This window comes from Ostrinia furnacalis, unplaced genomic scaffold (assembly GCF_004193835.3).
Source record: "Ostrinia furnacalis isolate ACB-3 unplaced genomic scaffold, ASM419383v2 OfSCF6522, whole genome shotgun sequence".
Taxonomy (NCBI): Eukaryota; Metazoa; Arthropoda; class Insecta; order Lepidoptera; family Crambidae; genus Ostrinia; species Ostrinia furnacalis.
The window spans coordinates 152,546-164,153 of NW_021136761.1; the positions used below are offsets into that span (position 1 = coordinate 152,546).

The window sequence follows — 11,608 nt, forward strand, 5'->3', positions numbered from 1 at the left end:
TCATGCTAGGTACATGCTGATGCAACAAATTCATTGCAAAAGCTTTGTTTTGTTTGGAACTAAGTAGTTAAGTAGTTATCGTTTAAAAACTGCGATATCTTAAACTCATCCATACACTTAAACCGTTTTGATTTATCCCAAAATCAGTTCAGTATTAATTGAAACTCCAGAATTCAGTAAGCCCGGGTGAATCCGGAATCAGCGCCCGTAATCCGGTTACCGAATCCACTGCTGATTACTTGAGCGCATCTGTGTGTCTAGGGTTACCATTAAAAAGAAACATCAAAACACCTGTAACTTTTCACGTCTTCAAAGATTTCAGTTTTTCGGATAGTTTTAAATAAGCACAAGTTAAACAAGGAGGAAATACTTACCTATTTATTTATTGTCGATTTGCCCCAGAATCGATACGTCACAAAAAAAACATGTGTAAGACAAAATGCCCCTTAATAAATTATCATATTTTTCTCGTTTCGACAACAATCGATCTGTTAATTATCTTTTAGGTATTGTAACGTCACTGAAGTTAATTACACATTACTTTATTACTCATACACAAACTTGTTACTTTGCTACGAATTACTTTTAGCAAACTTTACTTGCTTTTTGTCTAAAATCGGAAAGCCTTGCAAATATCGATGATGTTGGTCACCCTTCAACCCTCCACTTCCAGCAGTTTGCGCTGAATTAACCTGTCAACTTAGCCTTTAATATTCCTTGTGTGGTTTGCGAATGACAAGCTCATAGAGAAACTGCAGGCCTACACCGATGGCACTTTAACTGTCAAGAGCTTAAAAGGTTAAGCCATGAAGGTATACTAGGCTGTGGTATACCTATTGTAAACTAGCTTTTGCTCACGACTTCATTCGCATAAAATTCAGTATGTCACAGAAATGTTGTTTTTGTTGTAGACTATAATCTACATTATGTTCGTTCGTTCGTTCGTTCGTTTCAGCCGAAAGACGTCCACTGCTGGACAAAGGCCTCCCCCAAGGATTTCCACAAAGACCGGTCCTTCGCCGCTTGCATCCAGGTACTTCCCGCGACCTTCACCAGATCGTCGGTCCACCTAGTGGGAGGCCTGCCCACGCTACGTCTTCCAGCTCGTGGTCGCCACTCAAGAACTTTCCTGCCCCAGCGGCCATCAGCTCTTCGAGCTATGTGCCCCGCCCACTGCCACTTGATTTTAGCGATTCTGCGGGCTATGTCAGTCACTCTGGTTCTCCTACGGATCTCCTCATTTCTGATTCGATCACGCAGGGAAACTCCGAGCATAGCACGCTCCATCGCTCTTTGGGTGACCTTGAGCCTTCTTATGAGGCCCATAGTAAGCGACCACGTCTCAGAGCCATACACCATCACTGGCAACACACACTGGTCAAATNTATTTTACTTCGAAATCTTTTGTTTTTATTTGAAATCTAGCTTGTCTTTATCAAAATAACAAATCTAGAGCCATTTTCAGTTTCGTTGTTAACGAAGCGTTGAATGGCGCGCCTGGAGAGGCTTAGTTCAAACGATCATTGCAAACGTTGTGATAGGGATAGAGACATGCGATTTTTGGTTTTACATAGATAATACGATAGAGAATAATACAAAGTAATAAAAACCACCTATTATAGGGGCATTTTTTTGAAAACTTTATCAAATAACCAAAAAAATACGAATTTTTAAGCAGATTTTTTTCAAAAAGTCTCATTTTTTATTATTTGTTGGCATTTTCTGGGTATTTTATGTATTTTTTCAGTATTGCCTGTTATTTAGCATTATTACTGTTTTTATTTTATCAGGATATACCGCTTAGTTTAAAAGTTATTACGTTTTCTTTACAATAAGTAATTGGAAGGAAAAAAAATCTATAAAAAATTAAAAAAAAATCCCAAAAATTTTTTGACCTCTTTTTTGTCGATAAAAATAGGTCTAGTTTCATCTATTTTCATATGTACACTTTAACGTGACTCACACTGTATATTAAATGTATTTATTTATTCACCATAGCTATTAGTCATGAACGGCAAACTGTTACTAAACACGTCACTCAGGTGAATGCTCATCGCTCACTCATGTTGTTTAAAATTTCCACTTCACCTTCACACGACACCGAATAAATTAACGTAAATCCAGTCATATTCGCGTTGACATACGTCAAACGAAGTTAATTTGTGATCCTGTTATGACCAAACCCCATGAACGTTTAGTTTTCTATAGTTTCACTTGCCTAAGTTTGTAGCGCTCGTGAATAAAGTTACGTATTCACAAACATTACTATGAGGTCTCACAGTGCGCGTGGTGATTGACAATTGACAAGGTGACACGCGAACCAATCACAAAGCTCTATTCAACGCTGTGCGTTCGATATTCTGCTTGCTTAAGCAAGCTTCGTTTGTGAATACGGGCGTTAATGTTGTGAATCAGTTGACGTATGAATCAGTTCACGTATGAGGGGTTCCCTTACGAAAAAATATGTGGGTAAGTGACTTTAAGCAACGAGTAGCCAACTTGACACTTTACTCAGAGATGGTGAACGAGACCCTGTAAAGAGGTGATTTAAAGTGTATACTGATGTGATGTCGAATATAATATGTTACCGACTATAATATTATGGTGTCGACTATACAAAAAAATACTTTGAATCTTTATTGGCCGGCCCTTAGATAGATGCTGAAGTAATGACAGAAACGACTATAGAGACAACGACAAAATGATCGTGTCATCCACGAAGACGCGCCCCACCATCCTTCCGCGAATGTTTGAGTGTTATCGGTACAAGCTAAATTATCAATGAGTGCACACGCACACTACAATAATAACGCTCGGATTGCTCGGATCAAACTCCCCGCTTCCCGCGCTTCTCTCGAACGAAAATAATTGGTGGGGCGCGTCTTCGTGGATGACACGATCTACACCAGTACCTGGAATGAACATGCTATTCCATGAGCAATCTGTAAATGTCAAACAAATCCGCCTTCGAAGTAGAGGTGTTTATTTGGAAGTGTCAAGAGATATGAAATACATTCAGCAGACGCTTGAAAGGTGACGGCACATCAAGCTTGACACTGTGGCATCTTATGTGGTTGTAATAAGAGTGATATTGCAACAAAAATGTGAAGTCTGATGCACTGAGATTTAAATTAGAGGAGTTGGGAAAAGTTTACAAAAAAGTATAGATTTGAAAGAAAGAAAGAAAGAAAGAAAAAATGTTTATTCAGTATCATCGACAATACACTTACAATACTTATTATTATTTAATGAGAAGGTAATTACATTGATTTGAACTGTCAATCAAAAAGATCTGAGAGAAAGAATCCTAACTTAGTATTTTAATTCATTGAAACTGATGGATAGGCTGATGATTAATGGTTGGAAAGACGGACGATCAATTCAACGTCAGCGTGAGCAATGGACGAAGTAGTTGTGTGTTCGATTCTCAGTTAAGACACAGTGTTAGGTAGCTGAAATCTTGTTGAATTTTCCTTTATTTCAAATTAATTATCTTAAAAATAAACATGATTTATTTCCTGCTTTCATAATGAGCACATTAAGTAAGACTCTTACTCCTCCATCTTAACCACATGATAAAATAATTTAAATTACCCATCGTCTTCTGACACCACAATCTCAACTTAAATAAAAAGACACGGACATAAAGCATAGCAGCTGAAACGCCAAGCCGTGGGTACCTAATGTAACTCATTAATAAATGTCGCGTTAAGACCCGTCTCTTTCTATTTAAGTCGAAATGGAACGAAAGTTTAAAATCTTATGTTATACCACAACCTCAATGTTTACATTCCAATCATTTCAGCCATAGGACGTCCACTGCTGAACATAGGCCTCCCCTAAATGCTTTCCACGTTGATCGATTGGTAGCGGCCTGTGTCCAGCGCTTCCCTGCTACCTCACTCAGCGTTTTGACAGCCCATGAAAAGCCTCACAATTGTCCGTCGGAGTCCGATCCCATATTTTCACAGTCCATATCAATTGTCTACTGGACAGATATCAAAACACAATTTCTGTTATCAAATTCGTCCTCGACCAGACAAATATTCGAAGCAAATGGCCCGTGAATCTTCCACTTAATATACTTTAAAAATATTTTCTCGGCACAATAAATAAAAGGCGAAAGAATCCTCAAAGGGAATATTTTCTCATACGATTTTTCTACTCGAATTTCATGTGCGGTTTCGGGATTCTTTGCCTTATGTCTGAAGACAGAAAGTTGTAATTGGTGGATTGAAATGTGTGGGTAGGTAGGGTCGTTTTTAAGTTTCCACTTGATGTAACTTATATGTTTGGCGGAATTCTCAGGGCGCTAAGAATTTACTGTGTGACATCAATTAAACGAGCAAATGGGAGTTTCGTTTCACGGGTATTTAGGTGTTTCTAATTGAGGCTGCTACGTTTTTCCTTGAACTGGTATAGAAGAAAAATACAATTTCATATAGAGTTGGGTTAGACTGCAAGAAATCTTTACACTATTTTAAAACTTTCGGGTAAGTTTAAAACTTAAGAAAGTTTCCAGATTTAAGTCCATTAGATGAATCATTTTTATTACTTATTTTGACACAATGACTTCGATTTGTGAGGAAACTACCTGTAAAAGATGTTTAGTAAAAATATTGTAATGAAGTGTCCTAAACGGTTACATTGTAAAATTTTCCTACCAAGTCCACCAGATGGGGAACAGGAGGAAAAAGAACTCCATTTTTATGTTCATAAAGGTTATTTTCGAAAAGTGTCCAGTCACATAGAGGTTACTAGATTGGGGACAATTGATTAATGGTATAATTGCCTTTTAATGGACCCCTTGCAACGCTTCCACGTCAATATTGAATATCAAAAATGGTGGTTTTAGCCATCGCCAGATAACGATAAGGTATTGCGATTTACTACGCAACAGTTTTACTTGTTATTTACAAGATGTTTATATAAATAGAATGATTTATGAATGAAAATTTAGTAGGTAATAGGTTTGTTATTACATGCAAGTACTTAGGTCCTTGTTGAAAATAATTAATTGAGTCATGGAGACTAAAGGCCTAGTTGCATCATCCTTACTTTAACCTTAACTATAGCTTTAACCGGTGTTTTTGTATGAAGTTTGGCAGACTTGACGTTTCTCTTGACTTAGTTAAACTAAGATGGTACAACACAGGGTAAGTAGAGTTTAGTTAATGTTTGTTCTGGACTACATAGTTATGGGTAGGTACCATGGGTTATTTATCTATTTTAGTAATGTTTAAAAAGGCTTTCATCATCATCATCATCATCATTTCAGCCACAGGACGTCCACTTCTGAACATAGGCCTCCCCCAATGACTTGATGTAACTAATGAAAAATGTGGAAAAAGGGGGAAGACTTTTGTCACCCAGTTTTCTATTGATACTTTTCAGTGTGCTTACCATGAGTTTACGTTAGGTGTGCTCGCTAGCGACTGCGTAAAAAAATGTCATTTAATTGTATGACATATTGTGCAGCGCCCCTAGCGGCTACTTTCAAGAAACAAAATCTTCATAGAGATTTTTGACGTACTCGCTAGCGAGCACACCTAACGTAAACTCATGGTAGGTACACAGAACACTATTTGAAATAACTCTGTTCAAAATAACAACTTATTTAGGTGGAGAGCTGGAAACTATCAATAATATCACCTTTAAGACGAAGCACTGTAGCATGATTCATAACAAAAACATGTTTACACTGCCCAAATCAAAAATATTATTTTTACATTTAATAAATACCTATACATTTCTCAAGCGTTGGAAACCAAATTCACACACAATATTCAATTCAATCTACAAATAAGTGCCAATTTATAATTATGATTTCGAATATTGCAAAAATAAGGTTTTTTTCCAAGAACAGTAGCTTGTATTTTTTTATAGCACCACATGGAAGACGTAGCGTGGGCATTGTGGGCAGGCTTCCTACTAGGTGGACCGACGATCTGGTGAAGGTCGCGGGAAGAGCCTGGATGCGGGCAGCGCGTTCATTGTGGAAAACCTTGGAGGAGGCCTTAGTCCAGCAGTGGACGTAATTCGGCTGAAACGAACGAACGATAAATGTTGACATGAACCAGTTGGTTTCAGACAATTAGTAGAAGGTTTCTTCTAAGATTGTACCTACGAGTATTCGTATGAATGTTCCCACTGTATAATATAAGGTTTTGCTTGTGACATTTCAACTAAACGACGCCGCGAGCCGCCAGTCTGCTTGTGACCACGGCTACAGCATCGCAGCCGAAACGTCAAGCCATGAGTTCATAATGTAACTCATTAATAAACGTCGCGTTAAGACCCGTGTCTTCCTATTTTATGCCCACTGTATTCATTATAATTGTAATAATTCATCAGATCATGGCATAAGCGTTTCATCGCAAAGATTACATTTGGCGGATGATGTCAGCATCTGTATTAAATTACAGAGAAAAAATACCATTTAAATTCGTCCCTCGTTTCTTGAACGTCATATTTTCCGCGACGTTTTTCATCACAGTTCGTGGAAAACAGTAAACACATTTTAAGAGTATTTATATCTTTATATTTTATTTGTGTAACTATTTTCATTGACAGTTTTTTTCCTATATCACACTGAAAAGTGTAACTGTGCCCTCTTTCATTCGTTCGTTTCAGTCAAATGACGTGCACCTCTGGACAAATACTTCGCATAATTCGCAGACATAGCTCGCAGAATTGCTAAAATCAATGGGCGGGGCACATACTCGTAGCTCGGAGAGACTATGGCCGTTGGGGCCGAAAAGTGCACTCTTTATTTATCTATACTTGTCGGCCGTTTGGTGTAGTGGTTCAGAACGGACTACTATGCTTTTATGCGGACTATTTTTAAGAAAAGACTCAAGTCTCACTTAATCACGTTGCTACCTTAATTTCCCTACATCTCTATTCCTTTTAGCTTCTTAAAATTCCTATCTATTTTCTGTTGGCTATCTAGTTCTATCTTTGGTTCGTATCAAGAATTGTATGTGTATGTATATATTATATGTTATATGTATATGTATGTATATATTAATATATTTTATGTTATTTGTATGTATTATTTTGGGTTAAATTTTACGCTTTTGTTTATTATTATTTATTTCATTAGTGTCGACACCGCCTTCCCCTTCATCTGTTTTATGTAACTGTCCTCTCTATAGGTTGTCTGGAAGAGATCGCTTCATAGCGATAAGACCGCCTAATTGTACCTTATGTGTTCCTTTTCTTTCTGTTTCTTTTTACAATGTGGTGTGCAATAAAGAGTATTTATTATTATTATTCTCTTTATTAACTTTGGTTCTTAATTTTAAATNGTTAGGTTGTGGAAACATGTTGACATAACTGGTTCTATTTCAAATAAATGCCAGTCTGTTTGAAGCTATCTCCGTGTTTTAATAATAGCTTCAAAAACTAATAGTCCAGTCAATAAAGCATTATAGATGGAAAACTGTAGAACACAATTTCTGACTTCAGGACTTTATTTAGACTAATTAGGAGGTGAACATAGCAAAAGTCCCCGCCCTTAGCCCTTGAGCCGGCGGGGTGAGGGGGGTTTAAAGGTGCCACTTTTCGGTTTTTTGCTTAATCCTCGAAAACTATGCGTCCTAGTGACATGACTACTATGAACCAAAAAATGCATATTCAATTTGCTACAGGTGAAATAGTCAAGTTTTTCTATAAATTGTATAGTTTTCGCGGCATCTGCTCTAGAAGGTCTGTATTATTGGAAATTTTATTTTTGTCTTACATGTTCCCATCAGGAGAAAATCGACTAAATCAACATTGAGCAATCATTCTAGAGATGCGGGAGCATGTTAAGCCTAGTTCCAGGAAGGGGACTGCACCGTGCGTATATTTAGACAAACCAATTGGAGCCACTTTTGACTCCTTATCACTCAAAAACTACTGTGCATTAACACTTCATATTTGGCTCATCTGTTAAGACTTGCAAGATAAACATTAGCTTAAAATTTCATAAATCTACCTCAAACGGTTCTTTAGGTATTGACGTCCAAAAATCTACATGTCTGACCTATAGAGCGAATTCTAACCACTTCCAGATGACCTTGAAGGTTCAAATTTGGCATCCAGATAGGTAGTTGTGTAAATACAAAGGAACAAATAAAAAACCAGTAAATTTTAACATTTCACAGGTGATAGATAAATTTTAGTGTTCAAAATGTAGATTTTTGAACGTCAATACCTAAATAACCGTTTGAGGTATATTTATGAAATTTGAAGCTAATGTTTATCTTACAAGTCTCAACACATGAGCCAAATTTGAAGTGTTAATGCACAGTAGTTTTTGAGTGATGAGGAGTCAAAAGTGGCTCCAATTGGTTCGCCTAAATATACGCACGGTGCAGTCCCCTTCCTGGAACTAGGCTTAACATGCTCCCGCATGTCTAGAATGTTTGCTCAATGTTGATTTAGTCGATTTTCTCCTGATGGGAACATGTAAGGGGGCGTCCATAAATTACGTGAGACTTTTAGGGGGGGGAGGGGGTCAACGAAAACCTCACTAAATCTCACGTGGGGGAGAGGGGGGGTCTCGGAAAATATCANGATAATTATCCAATAATTATCTTGATAATTTCGAACCCTACTCCTGGCGCCTCAGAACAATAAGGAGAGCCGACCCCATATAATGGGAAAAAGGGATACCTTAGGTAAAACAAGAAGTAATATCTGTGTGTACTGTACTGTGTATGTAGTGCTGGGTGTCTTTCTTTACTATAATGTGTCTAGCTATTCACAAGAGCAGCGATCACAGAAATAGATAGTCCAGTCATTTAAGCTTAAATTAGGTAAGAATCTCGGAATTAGAGATACCCAGCTGTAAGTCTGTAAATACTTGTATATTGACACCCTAAAAGTTGTCTCANTTATTATTATTATTATTATTTCTCTTAAATATTTTTATCTCAGCTTTTAAGCTGGTGTTCCGGATAGCACGGGCCAAAGCCAAGTGATATCTGGTTAAAGCTAATAATTTCAATAGTGTAAAATTATTATGGGTCCGTGTTGATATTTCCAGTTTCAGGAACAGTTCTTCTTTGTACTGGTGGTGGGCGGATTTGGGTAATTTCTTCAACATGTAAAAACTTCCTAACTATCCTACATGTGTTGAGTATGACAGCTTTTTGCAATTGTATGTAAGTGTGTTTTGAGAGATTGAGTGTATCCAGAGATTGGTGTAATTGCTTAGGTATTATTCCGGTTGTAGACAAGACTATTAAGACTATAGTNTTATTATTATTATTATTATTATTATGCCGAGAGGTCCCGGGTTCGATTCCCGGCCGGGCAGAAATTGAAATGATGAATTTTAATTTCTGTGACGGGTCTGGGTGTGACTATGTATAATATGTATGTATTAAAAAAAAAAGTATATAAGTAGTATATCCGTTAAGCTAGCACCCATAACACAAGCATTAATGATAGATCGCCCGGTGCTTTGTCCTGCTGGAAGCTCTTCTGGAAGGACTGGTCTTTTGTTCTAAACGTCCTGCCAGAAGATTATCGCAAGTCCTGCCCGCAGTACGCAATTTGTACGTGTTTGCTTGCTGGTCCTTCCAGCAGTACGGTGACCTTCAAATTTGAACTCATCCTGACCAGAAGTAGTAAACACTTGGTTAGTGTTTATTAAATAAAAAGTCATGTCGTAGAATCATTTTGTTTAACCAGTATTTTACTTTTCTTAATATATTATAAACTTGTTTATCTTCTTTCAACTTAACTAATAGGAACTATAATAAGGAACTTTAAATTAATTACTTTGGTACGTCACTTTGTATTAGAAATTACACCTATCACTTACAAATACACTACAAATTAAAAACAAAAACAAGAAATAAATTATAAATGTTTGATTAGGCTGGAATACTTCACATTCATTATAATATTATCGCCAAAATGTTGCCGACTCCACGCCCGGCGCGTCAAAATGTGTCGCGCGAGCGCGAACGCGCTGCCCCCGTGTATACTCGTGCGCCATCGGGCTCCGACTAACGGTTAGTCGCGTTTTTCGATCTTGGGCACTATTGGGTGAAAGAGAGAGAAACACTCTATTTTTTCGTGTAAATTTGAAATTTGTACAATGTATACTTACGAAACTGTGATCTTTTAATTTTGCGTCCTACCGGAAGTACTTTAAGTCCTGCTGGCAGGACTCCGGGCGATCTATCAAGTTGCTTACTTTGGGGCTAGCTGGCGCTGTGTAAAATTGTCCAAAGATTTATTATTATTATTATTGTCCAAAGATTTATCATAAGTGCCACTTGTGGTCTAAACTGAATAACTATTTTTGATTTTGATTTTGATTTTGATTTTGATTTTGATTTTGATTTTGATTTTGATTTTTTTGATTTTATTATTTATTTATTACTTATAATAATACGTAATAAAATTAGATTGAGAACTACGAGATAGTTACAAGCACGACTTAATTTACGCTACAATATGTCCTTGTCCAAAATCCTCTAACTAAACTTTTAGGTATGTAAAAAAGTATACCTATCTAGTTAAGCTAATCAGTTATGAGCTTCTTCAATTTTCCATAACAACAAAACAAACCGACGAACAAAACTTTATTTTGAATGTCGCGTAGTTTTAAACACCTGTACAGATTTGGGTTAGCTGACATACTTGTGCTATGATCGTGGCTTATAAAATCAGCATAATATTTTACTGTTATAGCGGCGTGGAATCGCAGACATTATGTATTTGGCTATGTAAGCGCCATCTTTATGCTCTTGGGTGCTATAAGATATGATACCAGTCATATAACTCAAGTAGGGCCGTTATTATTATACTGTGGTAATTTTAATAACTTCTATAGACTATTACAAATTGTTGAAAAGTACAACATAAGGGCAAATCTCAGATATTGAAGAACTTTGAAAAACATAGTGCATTAGAATAATATCTCCGTAATGCCATTGGTAAAAGTTTTGAGCAGGCCTCCCACTAGGTGGACCGACGATCTGGTGAAGGTCGCGGGAGGTGCCTGGATGCGAGCGGAGCAGGACCGGTCTTTGTGGAAATCCTTGGGGGAGGCCTTTGCCAAGCAGTGGACGTCTTTCGGCTGAAACGAACGAACGAACGAATGCCATTGGTGACTGTCAAATATTTTAATCTAGCAGTTTACAAAGGAGAGTCAACACAGTCATATAACCTAAAAAACGAGTTGCCTTTAAGTAATTTGGCTATTAAATAATGATTATCTTCTTACCTAGCTTTTGTTGTGATGTTGATTGTTATATTGTAGATAACATATTTGCAATGTCAGTCCAGTTATATCTGTAACAAATTAATAAACGACATAAGTTTGCATAATTTTTGACATTTGATAAGTAAAAAGAAAACAAAAATCCTTCTGCTTTCACTAACCATGAGTTTAGATTTAGCTTAGGTGCACTCAGTAGCGACTGCATAAAAACCTCATTTCCATGTTTTGGTACTTTCCTTCCAAAAATAGATTTTCTGCTTTTTCCGACTACACTAAATAAAAACTATACGACCCGCTACTGCAGTATAATTAGTTTTCCCAGTATGTATTTGATCCGAGTATAGAAAATAATATAATACCAAGTTTTCCCTGTTATGTTCA

At 37.0% G+C, this 11,608-nt stretch overlaps 1 protein-coding gene across 1 annotated transcript in view; it reads right to left on the minus strand.

The window, feature by feature from the left end:
* AstA-R1 (allatostatin A receptor 1) overlaps window positions 1-11,298 on the minus strand; it is a 73,299-nt gene extending 62,001 nt beyond the window's left edge. Inside the window, exon 1 of the mRNA XM_028317889.1 lies at window positions 11,231-11,298. The gene's annotated coding sequence lies outside the window, so the exon portion shown is untranslated. The remainder of the gene's footprint in view (window positions 1-11,230) is intronic.
* Between the last annotated feature and the right edge of the window lie 310 nt (window positions 11,299-11,608).